This window comes from Procambarus clarkii, chromosome 2, assembly GCF_040958095.1.
Source record: "Procambarus clarkii isolate CNS0578487 chromosome 2, FALCON_Pclarkii_2.0, whole genome shotgun sequence".
Classification (NCBI taxonomy): Eukaryota; Metazoa; Arthropoda; class Malacostraca; order Decapoda; family Cambaridae; genus Procambarus; species Procambarus clarkii.
The window spans coordinates 29,146,326-29,169,434 of NC_091151.1; positions in this window are offsets into that span (position 1 = coordinate 29,146,326).

The following is a 23,109-nucleotide window of genomic DNA, read 5'->3' on the forward strand; positions in this document are numbered from 1 at the left end:
ATCTTGTAAAGCCACTAGTACACGCAGCGTTTCCGGCAGGTCCTTAATCTAAGAAAATTTTAAGTAGGTAAATACTTGCAAAATTTATAAAAAATGATAACAGTTACAAGGCAAGCAGAAAAAAAAGATGAGAGAAAATTGTAGGTAGGGGGCCTCGTAGCCTGGTGGATACGCGCAGGACTCGTAATTCTGTGGCGCGGGTTCGATTCCCGCACGAGGCAGAAACAAATGGGCAAAGTTTCTTTCACCCTGAATGCCCCTGTTACCTAGCAGTAAATAGGTACCTGGGAGTTAGTCAGCTGTCACGGGCTGCTTCCTGGGGGTGGAGGCCTGGTCGAGGACCGGGCCGCGGGGACACTAAAAGCCCCGAAATCATCTCAAGATAACCTCTCAAGATATTAAAGCACATAGGTAGTTCAGATTAATTGCAATGACAGCGTGAATGGTAGTTGACAAAAATTGGTAGGCACAATACAGCATATGGCTAGCACATAAAAGAAGACAGCAATGAACACAATGATAAGGTTGTTTGGGTTAAGTACATAAAAATTGGGAGATTGGGTAACACTAGGTACAGAGCAAATTTAAAGCTCAGCGTAGGAAACTAAGAAGATGAAATTAGGTACTTTTTGGTTTTGCTTTTCAATAAGGCAAAAGTTTGACAGCTTTTCAATTCACTAGGGAGTGAGTTCCATAGACTAGGTCCCTTAATTTGCATAGAGTGTTTACACAGATTAAGTTTGACCCTGGGGATATCAAAGAGATATTTATTTCGGGTGTGGTGATAGTGGGTTTTATTACATCTGTCCAGGGAGAGTTTCAGAGCATGGTTTGCATTTAAGAACAGGGTTTTGTAAATGTAGTTGACACAAGAGAATGTGTGGAGGGAGTTAATATTTAGCAAGTTTAGGGATTTAAACAAGGGAGCTGAGTGTTGTCTGAAAGCAGAGTTAGTTATTATTCTGATAGCAGATTTTTGCTGGGTGATGATGGGCTTAAGGTGGTTTGCAGTGGTAGACCCCCATGCACAGACACCATAATTAAGATGGGGGTAGATTAGTGCATAATATAGTGAGAGAAGAGCAGAGTTAGGAACATAATATCTTATTTTAGAGAGTATACCAACTGTCTTAGAGACTTTCTTAGTTATGTTTTGAATGTGGGTGCTGAAGTTGAGTCTCTTGACTAGGAATAGGCCAAGAAACTTGCCATCATTTTTATTACTGATGTTAATGTTGTCTATCTGTAGCTGATTGCATTAGATGATTTGCTTCCAAATAAGATGTAGTAAGTCTTTTCTATGTTTAATGTTAGTTTGTTAGTTGACATCCATAAGTGGACTTTTTTAATTCATTATTCACAACATTATTTAGTGTATGTGGGTTGGAGTCTGAATAGATAAGGGTAGTATCGTCAGCAAACAATATAGGTTTAAGAATATTAGAGACATTAGGCAGATCATTTATATATATATATATATATATATATATATATATATATATATATATATATATATATATATATATATATATATATATATATATATATATATATATATATATATAAGAGGTCCTAAGATACTGCCCTGTGGCACTCCAACAGTAATTGGTAGAGTGGAAGAAGTTGTATCATTGATGGTTACACATTGATGTCTGTCACTAAGATAGGATCGGATGTAGCCAAGGGCAAGGCCTCGGATTCCATAAAGCTGGAGTTAAAGTGAGGTTCTTGTGATTAAGAGTATCAATGGCTTTTCTTAGGTCAATAAAGAGTCCAATTGGAAACTCATTTTTGACAAGGGCTGAGCAGATTACGTCAAGGAGACTAATGATTGCATCATTGGTGCTCTTTTGGGACCGGAAGCCATACTGGAAGGGGCTGAGTATGTCGAATTTTACGAGGTAGGAATAGAGCTGTTTGTAAATAATTTTTTTGAAATATTTTTGGTAGAATGGGTAGATTTGATATTGGTCTATAATTGTTTATGTCCGCCGGATTGCCACCTTTATGGACTGGCGTTACTCCTGCATTTTTGAGGAAATCAGGGAAGGTGTGACACTCTATAGATTTGTTGAACAGTAGAGCTATGGGTGATTATAACCAAATAGCTCAGGTCAATGCTGATAAAGTGTTAGCTATCATATGCACAAGGGGCACTCTAGATGGTAACCAACCCAGTAGCTGTGGACAATGATGAAATGTAAAATTAGGTAAGAGAGATTAAATTATAGGGAAGTAATTAGCACTAATTACCTGCCTCAAATGTTAAACTACCAGGAGGAGGTGGAAGTTGCCATTTAGTAAAATCTATATTAAGACTACAAAAACATGACAGCTTATAGCTGCTAATGAATGGTAGTAGTTAAGTGATACAAATAAGCTATCTTTTGGTTAGTCATTAAAAAAATATTTCATTCAATTATTTAATCTCTAACTAGCCAGAAAGAAATAATTGGCAAAAATTTGGCAATCTTTGAAAATAAACTGAAAAATATTTGCCTACAGCATATGAGCATTGTTAAGGGATCGAAATTTAATTGGAAACCACGACCGGCGTTTGACGCTATTCACGAAAAAATGGAGACAACGACAGACCTTTAAAAAAACATAGTCGACGTCTCCTTTCACACTACTCACATCCCTTCCCCATGTCAACAGAATGGTCTAACCATCTATCCCAAAACTTCCCCATGTCAATAGAATGGTCTAACCATCCATCCCAAAACTTCCCCATGTCAACAGAATGGTCTAACCATCCATCCCAAAACTTCCCCATGTCAATAGAATGGTCTAACCATCCATCCCAAAACTTCCCCATGTCAACAAAATGGTCTAACCATCCATCCCAAAACTTCCCCATGTCAACAAAATGGTCTAACCATCCATCCCAAAACTTCCCCATGTCAACAGAATGGTCTAACCATCCATCCCAAAATTTCCCCATGTCAACAGAATGGTTTAACTAACTACCCCATACAATCCGAATGTCAACAGAATGGTTTAACTAACTACCCCATACAATCCGAATGTCAACAGAATGGTCTAACTATCCACCCCATACAATCCCCACGTCAACAGAAGGATATAACCATCCACCCCAGAAACTTCACCAGTTCCATACTATGGTAATCTTAATTATTTTATTAACACTATTATCTAACTCTCTGCATATGTCGATACTATTTGCTAAAGTCTAAGGGTTCTTCAGCTTTATGCCTGTTATTTCCTATGTTGACCAAAATATATTAAGAAAATCTCGCTCTAGATTAAAAAATCTGCTTTCCCCGTTTTATTAGCTCAATGGTATAAATATATCGCTACCCAACCAAATTAATTAAAATGGAAATTTAATTAGCATGGACTAAAAAGAGTATATACAAAGATAAGTAAGATAAGCTGTGGAGTGTTGTCAAGACAGTCTGGGTGAGCCAAGCCTTCAGCTTGGACCTGGAAGTGAAGTGTTATACAGGCTGCTTCTAGCTGCTTCCATTTACCTGTGGCAGGTTGACCACATTATTACTATATATAAATAAAATTAATTAATTAGGGTCACGGTAGTACACTCGGATTCGTTCTCGACACACTATCAAGAATTCTGGGTTTGAGTCCCAGGCGAGAAAAAAATCATATCCTTTCACCTAATGCGTCTGTTTACCCAGGAGTAAGTAGGTACTCAGGAGTTAGTCAACTTGTTGTGGGGTTGCCTCCTGGGCGGGGTCAGTACTACCGACCCTGGGGGGGGGGGGGTCTCGGTATAAGTCTAGCGTGTATAACTACACTCTGGCTTCTGTCCCCCGACACAATGATTTATTATTATTTTATTTATAATAGTTAGAAGTTCAAATATAGGTAGTTAAACTGGTTCACATAACCTGCCTCAGCTTAACATAGCCATAGCCTCACTATTGTTCTTGCATTACTTTATAAATATTTGATTAAACTAACGGTAATTATGTCAGTCAAATGATGGTTACCTAGCTGTATATCATTATTATTTGATTGTATGATAATATTAGTTGATTGTTTTTAAACTATCATTAAAATTATATAGTGATAGCTGTAACATGATATTCAATTATAAAGTCTTGATAACTATTGCTTAATTATTGTTAAGATGCGTGAAAAGATTCAATCATGACAGACAATTCTGTTATTTAACATATTCAGACAAGAATCTTAAATACTATGATAATCAAACTCTAATAAAAGGAGATACTAACTGTTTATGGTCTCGGGGACCAACTTCATAACAACCTTCAACTGAAAGCTGGAGTGATAAATAACACAATAAGTTATGAGTAGATCCAATCACACCACAACAAGCATCTTACCGCTTCCTATTGATGGTTTGAGGACCGGTGTCCAGAGTCACACAGTTGTAGCACTCTGGGATCACAGACCGGTGTCCAGAGTCACACAGTTGTAGCACTCTGGGATCACAGACCGGTGTCCAGAGTCACACAGTTGTAGCACTCTGGGATCACAGACCGGTATCCAGAGTCACTCAGTTGTAGCACTGTGGGTTCACAGACCGGTGTCCAGAGTCACACCGTTGTAGCACAGTGGGATCACAGACCGGTGTCCAGAGTCACACAGTTGTAGCACTGTGGGATCACAGACAGGTGTCCAGAGTCACACCGTTGTAGCACTCTGGGATCACAGACCGGTGTCCAGAGTCACACAGTTGTAGCACTCTGGGATCACAGACTGGTATCCAGAGTCACACCGTTGTAGCACTCTGGGATCACAGACCGGTGTCCAGAGTTACACAGTTGTAGCACTCTGGGATCACAGACCGGTATCCAGAGTCACACCGTTGTAGCACTCTGGAATCACAGACTGGTGTCCAGAGTCACTCAGTTGTAGCACTCTGGGATCACAGACTGGTATCCAGAGTCACACAGTTGTAGCACTGTGGGATCACAGACCGGTGTCCAGAGTCACACAGTTGTAGCACTGTGGGATCACAGACCGGTGTCCAGAGTCACACCGTTGTAGCACTCTGGGATCACAGACCGGTGTCCAGAGTCACACCGTTGTAGCACTCTGGGATCACAGACTGGTATCCAGAGTCACACAGTTGTAGCACTGTGGGATCACAGACCGGTGTCCAGAGTCACACAGTTGTAGCACTGTGGGATCACAGACTGGTGTCCAGAGTCACACCGTTATAGCACTCTGGGATCACAGACCGGTGTCCAGAGTCACACAGTTGTAGCACTCTGGGATCACAGACCGGTGTCCAGAGTCACACAGTTGTAGCACTCTGGGATCACAGACCGGTGTCCAGAGTCACACAGTTGTAGCACTCTGGGATCACAGACTGGTATCCAGAGTCACACCGTTGTAGCACTCTGGGATCACAGACCGGTGTCCAGAGTCACACAGTTGTAGCACTCTGGGATCACAGACTGGTATCCAGAGTCACACAGTTGTAGCACTCTGGGATCCCAGACCGGTGTCCAGAGTCACCCAGTTGTAGCACTCTGGGATCACAGACCGGTGTCCAGAGTCACACAGTTGTAGCACTCTGGGATCACAGACCGGTGTCCAGAGTCACACAGTTGTAGCACTCTGGGATCACAGACTGGTATCCAGAGTCACACCGTTGTAGCACTCTGGGATCACAGACCGGTGTCCAGAGTCACACAGTTGTAGCACTCTGGGATCACAGACTGGTATCCAGAGTCACACAGTTGTAGCACTCTGGGATCCCAGACCGGTGTCCAGAGTCACACAGTTGTAGCACTCTGGGATCACAGACCGGTGTCCAGAGTCACACAGTTGTAGCACTCTGGGATCACAGACTGGTATCCAGAGTCACACCGTTGTAGCACTCTGGGATCACAGACTGGTGTCCAGAGTCACTCAGTTGTAGCACTCTGGGATCACAGACTGGTATCCAGAGTCACACAGTTGTAGCACTGTGGGATCACAGACCGGTGTCCAGAGTCACACAGTTGTAGCACTGTGGGATCACAGACCGGTGTCCAGAGTCACACCGTTGTAGCACTCTGGGATCACAGACCGGTGTCCAGAGTCACACAGTTGTAGCACTGTGGGATCACAGACCGGTGTCCAGAGTCACACAGTTGTAGCACTCTGGGATCACAGACCGGTGTCCAGAGTTACACAGTTGTAGCACTCTGGGATCACAGACCGGTGTCCAGAGTCACACAGTTGTAGCACTGTGGGATCACAGACCGGTGTCCAGAGTCACACAGTTGTAGCACTGTGGGATCACAGACCGGTGTCCAGAGTCACACAGTTGTAGCACTCTGGGATCACAGACCGGTGTCCAGAGTTACACAGTTGTAGCACTCTGGGATCACAGACTGGTGTCCAGAGTCACACAGTTGTAGCACTGTGGGATCACAGACCGGTGTCCAGAGTCACACAGTTGTAGCACTCTGGGATCATAGACTGGTGTCCAGAGTGACACAGTTGTAGCACTCTGGGATCACTCGTGACTAGATCCTGGCGTAATATTTTGCACCTGTACAGGCTGTGTAAAGCTGAGGAATATGTATAATCATAGGCCTGTATAGACTGTGTACAGATGTAGTTTATGTGCAGTCATCGGCCTGTAAACGCCGAGTACAAGTGCAGTAAGTGTAGAGACATAGACCTGTATTGGCTGTTACAGGTGTAGTGTGTACACACAGTGTGAAGGTTCATGTATACAGACCTGTACACACAGTGTGAAGGTGCATGTGTACAGACCCAGAAACGAATGTCACAGTATGAGTTAGGATTTAGAGAACCATTAACATTGCGTAAACATGCATCTTAGAGTATCGTAACTTGTGTAACAGATGCCGGCTTCATCCCGTCCCTGACGAAGGCCAACTTGTGCCTTCCTCAGCCACGATACCTGCCTCTGCCACCTGACAACCAGCACAGTGAGTCCTTGCTTCACAGTTTCTCTTGCTTCACAGTCTCTCTTGCTTCACAGTCTCTCTTGCTTCACAGTCTTCCTTGCTTCAAATTCTCAGCTGGAGTATGTCTGTCTGACTAGACTGTCAGACAGCTGAGGTGATAGCAGAGTGTCAGCCAATTGTGGTTATAACATAGTGTCAGCCAGCTGGGGTGAGAGTATAATGTCAGCCAGCTGGGGTGATAACTGAGTGTCAGCCAGCTGGGGTGAGAGTATAATGTCAGCCAGCTGGGGTGATAACTGAGTGTCAGCCAGCTGGGGTAATAGTATAGTGTTAGCCAGCTGGGTTGATAGTATAGTGTCAGCCAGCCGGGGTGATAACAGAGTGTCAGCCAGCTGGGTTGATAGTATAGTGTCAGCCAGCTGGGTTGATAGCATAGTGTCAGCCAGCTGGGTTGATAGTATAGTGTCAGCCAGCTGGGGTAATAGTATAGTGTCAGCCAGCTGGGGTAATAGTATAGTGTCAGCCAGCTGGGTTGATAGTATAGTGTCAGCCAGCTGGGTTGATAGTATAGTGTCAGCCAGCTGTGGTGAGAGTATAATGTCAGCCAGCTGGGCTGATAGTATAGTGTCAGCCAGCTGGGTTGATAGTATAGTGTCAGCCAGCTGTGGTGAGAGTATAATGTCAGCCAGCTGGGCTGATAGTATAGTGTCAGCCAGCTGGGCTGATAGTATAGTGTCAGCCAGCTGTGGTGAGAGTATAATGTCAGCCAGCTGGGCTGATAGTATAGTGTCAGCCAGCTGGGCTGATAGTATAGTGTTAGCCAGCTGGGCTGATAGTATAGTGTCAGCCAGCTGGGATGATAGTATAGTGTCAGCCAGCTGGGATGATAGTATAGTGTCAGCCAGCTGGGCTGATAGTATAGTGTTAGCCAGCTGGGCTGATAGTATAGTGTCAGCCAGCTGGGGGAAGAATAGAGTGTCAGGACCCGAAATAATAAGTGTCAGCCCAGATGCGAGTCATCAGCCCATAACTGTGTTACAGACTGCTCGCTGCCTTACGTCTCTATAAACTCGGCCGGAAGATTGGGCAACAAGATCACGGAATACCTGTCTCTCTCTGTCATACGGAAGGTCTTCGGTGTACGGGTGAGTTGTAATGTTCTCTTCATAAATGATCACACAATACCTGTCTCTCTCTGTCATATGGTAGGTCTTCAAGATATATATATATATATATATATATATATATATATATATATATATATATATATATATATATATATATATATATATATATATATATATTGTGACGGTAACGCGTTGGTGTTCGGCTGTTCAAAAGCTAGGGGTATGGCCTCGCAATATATAGAAAAAAAAATAGAAAATCTGGAACTTCGTCTGTGGTAAGGTAAGGAGAAGACACAGAAAACACAAGTAAATTTTAACAATGAAATTTTAATTACGTTAAAGAAATCAAAACATGAATAAAATGGACATACAAATTCATATAATAAAATCAATCAATCAAAATAATAAGAATAATCAAATGACCAAATGAAAAGTTACGTTAAGACAAGTGAGTAATAACAAGCTGTGCAATATACAATCAAATGAGAGGTGCAGGAATATTGGCTTTAAGCTATCACCTCTCTTAGTACACGTAAGCCACAGCTTAGTCTACCAAGAAGACGTGTTAACCTTATGAAAGCACTGAATATTCTGAAGACTGAGGTCGTGGCGGCCCCAGACATCAAGTAGTATGGTGGGTAGAGTGCAGTAGCAGCTGGACCGGCGGCCAATCAGCGAGGAGCCGGCGACAAGACAGGTAGTTTGGCGGTTTGAGGTGGAGCAGGTGTTCCTGGCTGCATACCTTGCTGGTGTTGTCGTTGTTGGATTTTTCTTCCATACTTGTTTTATATAGATGTTTATGTCGACGTCTTTTGGAGGGAAGAGCAGGCTCAATCTCTTGAAGGAGATTATCGTCACAATATATATATATATATATATATATATATATATATATATATATATATATATATATATATATATATATATATATATATATATATATATATATATAAATATATATATATATATATATATATATATATATATATATATATATATATATATATATATATATATATATATATATATATATATATATATATATATTATTAAATATGACCGAAAAAGTAAGATTAATAATTCTAACACGAATTTTCTCAATCTTTCGTACATTACGCTTCACTGTTGGAGGTAAATCAAAAATTAATTCTCCAAAATTCATTTTTATTTCTAGTCTGACGCGACACGGGCGCGTTTCGTAAAACTTATTACATTTTCAAAGACTTTAGTTCACAAATACACAACTGAATAGAACTTACGTATCTCCGATTTTATATCTACATTTGAGTGAGGTGGGAGGGGTGATGTGGCATTAACACAAGACAGAAAAAGAGGGAATATTAATAGGGTATTAAAAGTATCAACACAAGACAGAACACAAACAATGGGTATTGAATAGAAGTGTTTGTAGAAAGCCTATTGGTCCATATTTCTTGATGCTTCTATATTGGAGCGGAGTCTTGAGGTGGGTAGAATATAGTTGTGCAATAATTGGCTGTTGATTGCTGGTGTTGACTTCTTGATGTGTAGTGCCTCGCAAACGTCAAGCCGCCTGCTATCACTGTATCTATCGATGATTTCTGTGTTGTTTACTAGGATTTCTCTGGCGATGGTTTGGTTGTGGGAAGAGATTATATGTTCCTTAATGGAGCCCTGTTGCTTATGCATCGTTAAACGCCTAGAAAGAGATGTTGTTGTCTTGCCTATATACTGGTTTTTTTTGGAGCTTATAGTCCCCAAGTGGGCATTTGAAGGCATAGACAACGTTAGTCTCTTTTAAAGCGTTCTGTTTTGTGTCTGGAGAGTTTCTCATGAGTAGGCTGGCCGTTTTTCTGGTTTTATAGTAAATCGTCAGTTGTATCCTCTGATTTTTGTCTGTAGGGATAACGTTTCTATTAACAATATCTTTCAGGACCCTTTTCTCCGTTTTATGAGCTGTGGAAAAGAAGTTCCTGTAAAATAGTCTAATAGGGGGTATAGGTGTTGTGTTAGTTGTCTCTTCAGAGGTTGCATGGCTTTTCACTTTCCTTCTTATGATGTCTTCTTATGATGTGAAGACATCATAAGAAGGATTTGATTTGAAGGAGTTGATTTACCTCCAACAGTGAAGCGTAATGTACGAAAGATTGAGAAAATTCGTGTTAGAATTATTAATCTTACTTTTTCGGACATATTTAATAATATATGTCTACAGGAAAGACTGCTACCAAAATATACTAATATATATATATATATATATATATATATATATATATATATATATATATATATATATATATATATATATATATATATATATATATATATATATATATATATATATATATATATATATATTTTATATATATATATATATATATATATATATATATATATATATATATATATATATATATATATATATATATATATGCACAGACTACCCTATTCCTGTAGCTGAAGTTTATAACTTTTTAGACACTCAACCCACCAGGGGACTCGAACACTGGCCAACAAGGTGGCAGTTGCATGCTGTATCCACTACGCTATACTTCAGAGCCATAAGAGAGGAAGAGAGAAATACCCCAGAATTCCTACCTCTCTTATGGCTTTGAAGTATAGCGTAGTGGATACAGCATGCAACTGCCACCTTGTTGGCCAGTGTTCGAGTCCCCTGGTGGGTTGAGTGTCTAAAAAGTTATATATATATATATATATGTCGTACCTAGTAGCCAGAACGCAATTCTCAGCCTACTATGCAAGGCCCGATTTGCCTAATAAACCAAGTTTTCCTGAATTAATATATTTTCTCTATTTTTTTTCTTATGAAATGATAAAGCTACCCATTTCATTATGTATGACGTCAATTTTTTTTTATTGGAGTTAAAATAACGTAGATATATGACCGAACCTAACCAACCCTACCTAACCTAACCTATCCTATCTTTATAGGTTAGGTTAGGTTAGGTTGCCGAAAAACTTAGGTTAGGTTAGGGTAGGTAGGTTATGTAGTCGAAAAACAATTATTTCATGAAAACTTGGCTTATTAGGCAAATCGGGCTTTGCATAGTAGGCTGAGAAGTGCATTCTGGCTATTAGGTACGACATATATATATATATATATATATATATATATATATATATATATATATATATATATATATATATATATATATATATATATATATATATATATATATATATATATATATATATATATATATATATATATGTCGTTTCCTAGTAGCCAGAACGCAATTCTCAGCCTACTATGCAAGTCCCGATTTGCCTAATAAGCCAAGTTTTCATGAATTAATTGTTTTTCGACTACTAAACTACCTAACCTAACCTAACCTAACTTTTTCGGCTACCTAACCTAACTTAACCTATAAAGATAGGTTAGGTTAGGTTAGGTAGGGTTGGTTAGGTTCGGTCATATATCTACGTTAATTTTAACTCCAATAAAAAAAATTGACCTCATACTTAATGAAATAGGTAGCTTTATCATTTCATTAGAAAAAAATTAGAGAAAATATATTAATTCAGGAAAACTTGGCTTATTAGGCAAATTGGGCCTTGCATAGTAGGCTGAGAAGTGCGTTCTCGCTACTAGGTACGACAAATATATATATATATATATATATATATATATATATATATATATATATATATATATATATATATATATATATATATATATATATATATATATAAATTTATATTCACGAATTTTCTCAATATTTCTTATGTTTTGTTGTACTGTCGATGGTAATTGAAAAATCAATACTCCAAAATTCATTTTTATTTCTAGTCTGACGCGACGCTTGAACGCGTTTCGTAATAATGTACTACATTTTCAAAGACTTTAGTTTACACACACACAACTTGTAACCTGAAAACACTTAACAGAGTTTTACTAATTCTAACGCTAAACAGCTTGTCTTATATACTCGCATTTGAGTGAGGTGATATGTTGAAACAGTTTTGGATGAGGTTAACAAACTTTTGACCAACACATGACAGAAGACGGTTCAATGGGAATAAATTGGATAAATGAAAGGGAAGAATGGAAGTAACTGCAAAGGGCCTATTGGCCTATACTTCCTCTTGATGCTTCTGTATTGGTACAGAGTCTTGAAGTGGGTAGAATATAGTTGTGCATTAGTAAGCTGTTGATTGATGGTGTTGACTTTTTGATGTGCAGTGCCTCGCAGATGTCAAGCCGCTTGCTATCGCTGTATCTATCGATGATTTCTGTGTTGTTTGTTAAGACTTCTCTGGTGATGGTCTGGTTGTGGGAAGAGATTATATGTTCCTTAATGGAGCCCTGTTGCTTATGCATTGTTAATCGCCTGTAAAGAGAAGTTGTTGTCTTGCCTATATACTGAGTTCTTTGGGGCTCACAGTCCCCAAGTGGACATTTGATGGCATAGACGACGTTGGTTTCTTTTAAGGCATTCTGCTTTGTGTCTGGAGAGTTTTTCATGAATAGGTTGGCCGTTTTTTGGTTTTTTTAATAAATGGTCAATTGTTTCTTCTGATTTTTGTCTGTAGGGATAACAATATCTCTCAGGACCCTTTCCTCCATTTTATGAGCTGTGGAAAAGAAGTTCCTGTAAAATAGTCTAATAGGGGGTAGAGGTGTTGTGTTAGTTGTCTCTTCAGAGGTTGCATGGCGTTTCACCTTCCTTTTTATGATGTCTTCAACGAAACCATTGGAGATGCCGTTGTTGTCTAAGACCTGCCTTACCCTACAACAAGACAAGAGTGACTTCGTCGACTTGCTTCCATCCTTAACTGTGGCTGAGAGCACGGTCGACGTAAGTGTTGACAACACTTCTCTTGTACCTGTCTGGGCAGTCACTGTTAGCATTGAGGCACATTCCTATGTTTGTTTCCTTAGTGTAGACTGCAGTGTGGAAACCTCCGCTCCTTTCCGTGACTGTTACATCTAGAAAAGGCAGCTTCCCATCCTTCTCCATCTCTTAAGTGAAATTCATCACAGAATTCTGCTCGAATGCCTCCTTCAGCTAAATAAGAAATATTGAGAAAATTCGTGTTAGAATTATTAATTAATTAATTTTACTTTTTCGGTTATATTTAACAACATATGTTTACAAGAAAGACTGCTACCAAAATATACTAATATTAAAATGCACGACCAAGCAGCAAGAAATTGAGCCTTCACGATAAAATATCGCCAAGATCTGTTTCGAAATCAGATACACAAGGCAGAAAATGAAATCAAAGACAACAAAATGCAACTACTTCACGCCACAATCCAATGGAAAAACAGCAACATCAATGAAAACCTCCGTACTCGAATCGAGCAACACTTCGACATCCTCATAGATCGACATCACCATAGCACCGAAACCAAGATAATCAAGAAAATAACATATATATATATATATATATATATATATATATATATATATATATATATATATATATATGCGAACAAGCCAGAATGGTCCCCTGGACAATATGCAACTGAAAACTCACACCCCAGAAGTGACTCGAACCCATACTCCCAGAAGCAACGCAACTGGTATGTACAAGACGCCTTAATCCACTTGACCATCACGACCGGACATAATGAGGTGATAGCCGAGGCTATTTGAACCACCCCACCGCCGGCACTCGGATAGTAATCTTGGGCATAGCATTTTACCAAATCACCTCATTCTTAGGGGCACACGTGAGGAACACAAATGTGAACAAGCCAGAATGGTCCCCAGGACAATATGCAACTGAAAACTCACACCCCAGAAGTGACTCGAACCCATACTCCCAGAAGCAACGCAACTGGTATGTACAAGACGCCTTAATCCACTTGACCATCACGACCGGACATAATGAGGTGATAGCCGAGGCTATTTGAACCACCCCACCGCCGGCACTCGGATAGTAATCTTGGGCATAGCATTTTACCAAATCACCTCATTCTTAGGGGCACACGTGAGGAACACAAATGCGAACAAGCCAGAATGGTCCCCTGGACAATATGCAACTGAAAACTCACACCCCAGAAGTGACTCGAACCCATACTCCCAGAAGCAACGCAACTGGTATGTACAAGACGCCTTAATCCACTTGACCATCACGACCGGACATAATGAGGTGATAGCCGAGGCTATTTGAACCACCCCACCGCCGGCACTCGGATAGTAATCTTGGGCATAGCATTTTACCAAATCACCTCATTCTTAGGGGCACACGTGAGGAACACAAATGCGAACAAGCCAGAATGGTCCCCTGGACAATATGCAACTGAAAACTCACACCCCAGAAGTGACTCGAACCCATACTCCCAGAAGCAACGCAACTGGTATGTACAAGACGCCTTAATCCACTTGACCATCACGACCGGACATAATGAGGTGATAGCCGAGGCTATTTGAACCACCCCACCGCCGGCACTCGGATAGTAATCTTGGGCATAGCATTTTACCAAATCACCTCATTCTTAGGGGCACACGTGAGGAACACAAATGCGAACAAGCCAGAATGGTCCCCTGGACAATATGCAACTGAAAACTCACACCCCAGAAGTGACTCGAACCCATACTCCCAGAAGCAACGCAACTGGTATGTACAAGACGCCTTAATCCACTTGACACTCACGACCGGACATAATGAGGTGATAGCCGAGGCTATTTGAACCACCCCACCGCCGGCACTCGGATAGTAATCTTGGGCATAGCATTTTACCAAATCACCTCATTCTTAGGGGCACACGTGAGGAACACAAATGCGAACAAGCCAGAATGGTCCCCTGGACAATATGCAACTGAAAACTCACACCCCAGAAGTGACTCGAACCCATACTCCCAGAAGCAACGCAACTGGTATGTACAAGACGCCTTAATCCACTTGACCATCACGACCGGACATAATGAGGTGATAGCCGAGGCTATTTGAACCACCCCACCGCCGGCACTCGGATAGTAATCTTGGGCATAGCATTTTACCAAATCACCTCATTCTTAGGGGCACACGTGAGGAACACAAATGCGAACAAGCCAGAATGGTCCCCTGGACAATATGCAACTGAAAACTCACACCCCAGAAGTGACTCGAACCCATACTCCCAGAAGCAACGCAACTGGTATGTACATGACGCCTTAATCCACTTGACCATCACGACCGGACATACCAGTACATACATACAGTAGTACATGCGTCTTGTACATACCAGTTGCGTTGCTTCTGGGAGTATGGGTTCGAGTCACTTCTGGGGTGTGAGTTTTCAGTTGCATATTGTCCAGGGGACCATTCTGGCTTGTTCGCATTTGTGTTCCTCACGTGTGCCCCTAAGAATGAGGTGATTTGGTAAAATGCTATGCCCAAGATTACTATCCGAGTGCCGGCGGTGGGGTGGTTCAAATAGCCTCGGCTATCACCTCATTATGTTCGGTCGTGATGGTCAAGTGGATTAAGGCGTCTTGTACATACCAGTTGCGTTGCTTCTGGGAGTATGGGTTCGAGTCACTTCTGGGGTGTGAGTTTTCAGTTGCATATTGTCCAGGGGACCATTCTGGCTTGTTCGCATTTGTGTTCCTCACGTGTGCCCCTAAGAATGAGGTGATTTGGTAAAATGCTATGCCCAAGATTACTATCCGAGTGCCGGCGGTGGGGTGGTTCAAATAGCCTCGGCTATCACCTCATTATGTCCGGTCGTGATGGTCAAGTGGATTAAGGCGTCTTGTACATACCAGTTGCGTTGCTTCTGGGAGTATGGGTTCGAGTCACTTCTGGGGTGTGAGTTTTCAGTTGCATATTGTCCAGGGGACCATTCTGGCTTGTTCGCATTTGTGTTCCTCACGTGTGCCCCTAAGAATGAGGTGATTTGGTAAAATGCTATGCCCAAGATTACTATCCGAGTGCCGGCGGTGGGGTGGTTCAAATAGCCTCGGCTATCACCTCATTATGTCCGGTCGTGATGGTCAAGTGGATTAAGGCGTCTTGTACATACCAGTTGCGTTGCTTCTGGGAGTATGGGTTCGAGTCACTTCTGGGGTGTGAGTTTTCAGTTGCATATTGTCCAGGGGACCATTCTGGCTTGTTCGCATTTGTGTTCCTCACGTGTGCCCCTAAGAATGAGGTGATTTGGTAAAATGCTATGCCCAAGATTACTATCCGAGTGCCGGCGGTGGGGTGGTTCAAATAGCCTCGGCTATCACCTCATTATGTCCGGTCGTGATGGTCAAGTGGATTAAGGCGTCTTGTACATACCAGTTGCGTTGCTTCTGGGAGTATGGGTTCGAGTCACTTCTGGGGTGTGAGTTTTCAGTTGCATATTGTCCAGGGGACCATTCTGGCTTGTTCGCATTTGTGTTCCTCACGTGTGCCCCTAAGAATGAGGTGATTTGGTAAAATGCTATGCCCAAGATTACTATCCGAGTGCCGGCGGTGGGGTGGTTCAAATAGCCTCGGCTATCACCTCATTATGTCCGGTCGTGATGGTCAAGTGGATTAAGGCGTCTTGTACATACCAGTTGCGTTGCTTCTGGGAGTATGGGTTCGAGTCACTTCTGGGGTGTGAGTTTTCAGTTATATATATATATATATATATATATATATATATATATATATATATATATATATATATATATATATATATATATTGGTAGCAGTCTTTCTTGTAAACATATGCTGCTGAATATGACCGAAAGGGTAGGATTAATAATTCTAACACGAATCTTCTCAACATTTCTTACATTTTTCTTCACTGTCGAGGGTAATTGAAAAAGCAACTCTCCAAAATTCATTCTTTATTTCTGGTCTGACACCTGAACGCGTTTCGTAATGCATATTACATTTTCAAATACTAGTTTACACATAAAATACATCATACTTATACTCGTTTTGGGTGAGGTGACAGAGCTATGCCAGAACACGAATCAATAGGTATGAAAACATAAGAATGGAAGTAATTGCAGAAGGTATATTGTTCCATACTTCCTCCTGCTGCTTCTATGTTGGTTCGGGATCTTGAAGTGGATAGAATATAGTTGTGCATTAATTGGCTGTTGATTGCTGGTGTTGACTTTTTGATGTGTAGTGCCTCGCTGATGTCGCGTCTCCTGTTATCGCTGTATTTATCGATGATTTCTGTATTGCTTGTTAAGATTTCTCTGGTGAGGTCTGGGTGTGAGAGGAGATTATATGTTCCTTGATGGAGCCCCTGCCCTACCGGGTTCTTTATTAACATGGACTTAATTGTATTATCGTTTTTGAACAATGGGTTAATATTAAGGTTTTTCAGGGCTGGGGTACTAGACCATCAAAATATAGTAATAGCAACGAGTTTTTCAGTTCTGGTTTAGACTTGGGATTTTGTTTGTAGGACGTCCTTTTTGCTTGACCAAACGCAAGATCCAAGACCGATTTGGGGTATTTTAACTTCCTCCCAATTTCAAATATATTTGCTATTTCTTCATCAAAAAATTCCGGACTGCAAACCCTCAAGGCTCTAAGAAACATAGCCGAAAAAACTGCCCGCTTAACCTGAATATGACGATTTGAGTCAAAATGAACATACGAGCACACATTGGTAGGTTTCCTATACACACTGAATTTGAAACTCCTACCAATTCAATGAATCATGATGTCTAAAAAAAGGCAGGACACCATTCATTTCATTCTTAATTGTGAATTTAATTGCTGGAAACAGTGAATTAAGTTGATGGAGAAAATCAGTTTGGTCATGGTTAACCGGCCACAGGCATAAAATATCATCAACGTGCCTATACCTAACCAAAATCGAGGGCAAACTCGAGGTCACTACTACTCTTCTTCTTTGTGCGTCAGACAGGTGCTTGCATCTTTTATTCCCTGTATTATCCATGAGTTCCGCTAAGAGGTGTTATTTTTATTATCAGTACTGGTTGCACACTTTTTTTTAATTCGTATACAATCAATTTCTTAACATATTGGGATGAAATTTTCACGACGCTGATGACAAATAACGTGAGATTTGTTTAACAGTTTTCACTATATTTCATATTTGGACGAATGTGTTTGAGCTTAAACACACATCCATTGTGACTAATATTAATTTTCTGTAGGATATTTTGCATTCTACGGAAATGTCTTCTACCATATGGAGGATGAAGACACACAAGATCTCTAAATCTTTCCATTTTCCTTGTTCGACATTTTGCCAGCAATGTGACATATTCATGAGTACATTGTTGCACTAACACAGCTATACTGAGATAAGGAGGGGGGGGCGTTCAAGTAGTTCTGCGATTCGTTTTCTTCGTCTATAGAGTGAACGTCATTCCCGTTCCAGTCTATATCTCTTCTTCTTTTTTCTTAGAGGTTTGCGGTTTGAACACATTTCTAGTGCCTTCGAGCTTATTCAGTGGTTCAGGTTTGTATTTTCTACTTGTTCTTCCCTGCTTGTATCTGTGAGGTCTTGGTTTATTTGTTCCCAGTTAATCTGTTTATTAGTAAAATTAAATTTGCTAAATTCTCCACCTCTAGAATTCGGGACTGGTTGCATAGGTCTACTGCCCATACTTGCCTGAACTTCAATTAAATTGTGATCTGAGTAACTAGTAACAAGATTACATTTGTAATCATTATGTTCCTGTTCAGTTCATCGTTATTTGTGAAAATAGGTCTAGTGTGTTATCTTTTCTAGTTGAGTCTACTGGACCCAAATGATGTATTTTGACCCAAAACCAGCAAATAATGGTTTGGTGCAAATCTGTCGCACATCCATAGGTCATTTGTGTGTGACAGTTTATTTAGGCTTCTTCCCTGTATTTTCTCGGATATAATTGTTTTCGCAACGTTCTTCAATTTTAGGTGCCGTAGAGCCAAGACTGCTAGACTTAGGCTCGGCTGCAAGTACCTCTGGGAGTTTGCATCATCTGCTGATATAAACTTGACTAAATGTAAACTCTGTAGGCAAAAGTATTCGCATACTTTGCGTCATTACATAATGGAATGCTCCAAACCCACGGGATGGGTATGGGGCGCATAATAATTAAATGCATGAAATGACTAGTGTGTAATTAGGAACTGCTCGAAGCGTGAGAGGGGTTGGCTGCTGGCACCATTATATTATTATACTGTGTGAAATGTTCATTCTCTTCAATATATAATTCAAATACGTACTACAGGCGGCTTCGTTCTGGACTAACAATAAGGGATCGTGGGTTCAACTCCCGGCCGGGACAGAAATGGTTGGGCACGTTTCCTTCCAGCTAATGCACCTGTTCGCCTAGCAGTAAATATAAAACTGGTATGGGACTGAATAGCAGTTCAACCTTGGGGAAGACCTCCATACAAGCTTAAAGTATATATATACACCAGCATTCTGTCTCCAACAAGACGAATTATATTATAATAATAATTATAGGTCTTCCATTTTGACCTACTGGAGGAAAACTTGCCATAGGCCTCTTATATTCAAAACATTATATATAACATAAATATCTCTGAAGATATATAGTTAACTGGATCCAGAGAGATTTCACTCTCATTTATATATAGTTGATAACTATGATGAACGAATATGGAATGTGTGTGTGTCCTATCACTGAGGACGGGAACAGTGAACATTCCTTAGTACGTCTAAATGTGTGTGTCCCATCGCTAAGGACGGGGACAGTGAATATTGCTCTGTACGTCTAAATGTGTGTGTCCCATCACTAAGGACGGGGACCAGTGTACATTGGTCCGTACGTCTAAATGTTTGTGTCCCATCACTAAGAACGGGGACCAGTGTACATTGAGTGAGTCTAACACTGCAGTATATCCAATACTAAGACCTATGTGTGTTCCCTTCAGGCGGCCATTGCTCAAGACATGAATGCTTCCCTGGTGGCGATCTTCCCCAAGCTGAGTCTACCAGTTGCTGCCGGCGCGTGTTATCCTCGACTCACTCAGCAGGAATCATTCGCAAGCTTATACATGAAGCTGTTTGCCAAGAGCGCAGGCAGAAGTGATCGAGCGCTCTACGACACCCAGCTCTACCCGTACCCGCTCCAGCAGTCTGTCTACATCAACGACTTCCCCTGTCCTTCTCACATTCTCATCACTATGAGAGATCACTTTCGCCAGGAGTTCACCTTCAACCAGCGGGTTCTCAGTGAAGCTAAGGCCCAGGTTGCTGCCGCTCTTAAAACCCTGAACAACACCACCATGAGCAACGCCACCATAGTCACCGTCCACGTGCGAAGGACCGACTACCTCGTTCACGTACAAAATTTTTATGGGCAAAGTCCTGTCAAAGATGAATACTATCAACGGGCATTTAATTTCTTCAGGAACAGGTGAGTGGAGACTTTGAGTTGTACCATTGTGGCTGTTCACCCGTCGTTTGTAATACTGTGATTATCCTGAGCAGGTGACCCAATTAGGCCCCTGCACATGTGTTTCTCACGTCCGTAGTCTCAAAGGGGTCGGGGGGGGGGCCTGGGGGGGGGGCCTGGGGGGGGGGGGGGCTCGTGCGTTGTCGCGTGGTGTAATTGTGGGAGGTGTCGGGTGTCTGGAAGCGTGGGGTCGTTGTTTCGTGGGAGTTAGAGAGTTGTGGGGGGGGGGGCAAATTGTAAGTATAGGAACAGGTGAACAGGTGAGCAATAGTAGTAGTAGTTTTAGTAGATGAATATGTATGAGTATGTGCCGTAGAGTTAATCGTGTGTTGATATATAGTTAAATAACAGTATGTTGGAAGGATATGTTTTGGGGATGTAGAGGGGGGGGGGGGCGCCCTACCCATGCCTGGGTAGGAGACTGAGCTTTTTAAGATGTGTGGTTCGGGGTAGGGCATGTGAAGGATGTTAAGGGGAGAGGGGAATGGAGGGGAGCGGTTGGAAGCTCTGACTGACAGCGCAGGTCTCTGTTTTATGTAGTGAAGTGTATATATTTTACCAATTATCTGCCTGTGGAGTGGGTCTCCAATATCTTCATCCACAGGTGATTAATTTTCAAGTTGGAGTCGAGGGGTGTACACGGTAGGAGGTCACTGCAGCAAATGAATGGTGGGAATGACCCATAATAGTTTCAGTAAAGAGGGGAGGGGGGAGTGGAGGAGGGCCAACCCACACCTTGCTTCCAGAGTGGTAAAGAGTGGCAGGACATACTCTTCACATGAGCACATGAATGCATGTGCACATGGCAGGTCACCTCTTTGAAGGTCTAGACACAATTGCGTTGACTGACAACATTAGGCTCTACCATAGCCAGCCCAGCCCACCCCTCCCCTCCATGTCGCGCGTCCCTGTGTGTGTGTGGTCTTTAACGGCCAGCGCAGGAGTGGACTGTGTTGACGTTGAGGAGGTGTCGTGTGTAACACCCTCCCCCTCCCCTCCCTCCCTCCCATGCAGGTGACAGTTATCAATTAGTCGACAATTCCCCACTTCACATTTCCCCGTCCTCCATAAACGAGGCAAAAAAATAGTAAACACATAACATATATTTGTCACTGTATTCATATCAAATAAATGACTATAACCTGAGTTAAGAGTTCTTTTTAATTTCGCTAAACACCTTATATATGTCTCTGTATTCATTTAAAATATATCATCTCTATATTCAGAACAAAATTAGTAGTAGTAAAAGGGTGTAAACACATTTTTATATAAATTTTATTATTTTATTAAACTCTAAGACATTTAAACGATAATACTAATAATATGGGATTGATATCACACGGAACCTATCCCCAGAGGTCCACATCAAAAGGATATCATCAGCGGCATATGCTAGGTTTGAGCGAACATAAGAACTGCCTATAGAAACATGTGTAAGGAATCGTTCAGGACCCTGTATACCACTTATGTCAGACCACCTACAAAATTCTCAGGGAAAATGACAGGGTGGACAAAGATAAAATAAAAAAAAAGCAAAGTTTTGGGTTAGTCCGTCTACATTTTTATCACGAATCCAATAATATTACTAAGTTTACACTTTCAAGCTATTTAGGTAGTCTAGTTTTAAGGACCTACATACATACATTCCAACCCAGCATTAAACAGAGTGTCTCAGCAAATCGCTGACATGAGCACATGGGACATGGTGGGTTACCTCTTTGAAGGTTGAGGTGCAACTGCGGTGAATGACAACATTAGGCACTACCATACCCAGTCCGGCCCCCCCCTCTCCCCCTTCCACATCACTTGACGCCCCTCAGAGGTGTATAGGTAGCGTTTGGGCGGTCTGACCGTTTGATCGGTCTTGTTTTTTTGAAAGGATAGTCAGTCCTGTCTCACAACAGATAGAACTTAAACATTATGTTGTGGTGAATATTTACTGTTGTGTTTTAAAGCAATATATATGTGGGTAAGTAGGAGAGGGGCACGTGTCAGCCTGTGGTCGTGTATGTCTTTCATCAGTCAATAAGTAGTTAAAGGCGTAAACCCTTTATATATAATTTGGGTGGGGAGCGAGCCTTCGGGGGGCGGCTCGCCTCTTGGGAGTTTGACACATAACTGGGCTAAATGAAGCGATATTGCACATTATACTCACGCACCAGCAGGCCCCCCACCCCCTCGCCATACACCTAGCCCTCAAGTCTGTTTACTTTCCCTTTCCGAGGTTGTGGGGGGGGGGGGGGGGAGGGGGAGGGGAACTTACACGCGTGTCTCTATATTCATAACAAATAATGACTATAGCCTCTGGTATAGATCTTTTAATTTAGTTTGGACTCTGAGTAACGAGCCTCATTGCATACCAGACTTCAATTTTCTTCTATCTAATCGAATCACTACCTGCATTTAAATAGCATTTAGCATCCTTAAGTTAAGCATTCACTCAGGAAAAGCCAGTAGGCATTTTTACTGAATGCGGGAAACACAACTTCTGGAGCCAGCAGCACTGGGAGACTTGCGGGTAAGTGTTTCCACTACTGAATAAATATATGTAATTTTAGATCTATCCCTGGGAGCTTCGCCATTACACACATCTGGGATGGGCAGGTTAAAGGTGTACTGAGATGGGGGAAGGTATTGGGATGATCATACCTGCACCCTTATCCAACCCCCAAATCCCCTCCCACCCTCTCCACAACCCTTACCATCAGCAATCGCTTCACCCTTCCCAGACCAGTTGATCCATGTAAAAAGCCTTTAGTATTATTTCTGATCATATGTTGAGTAGTGAAC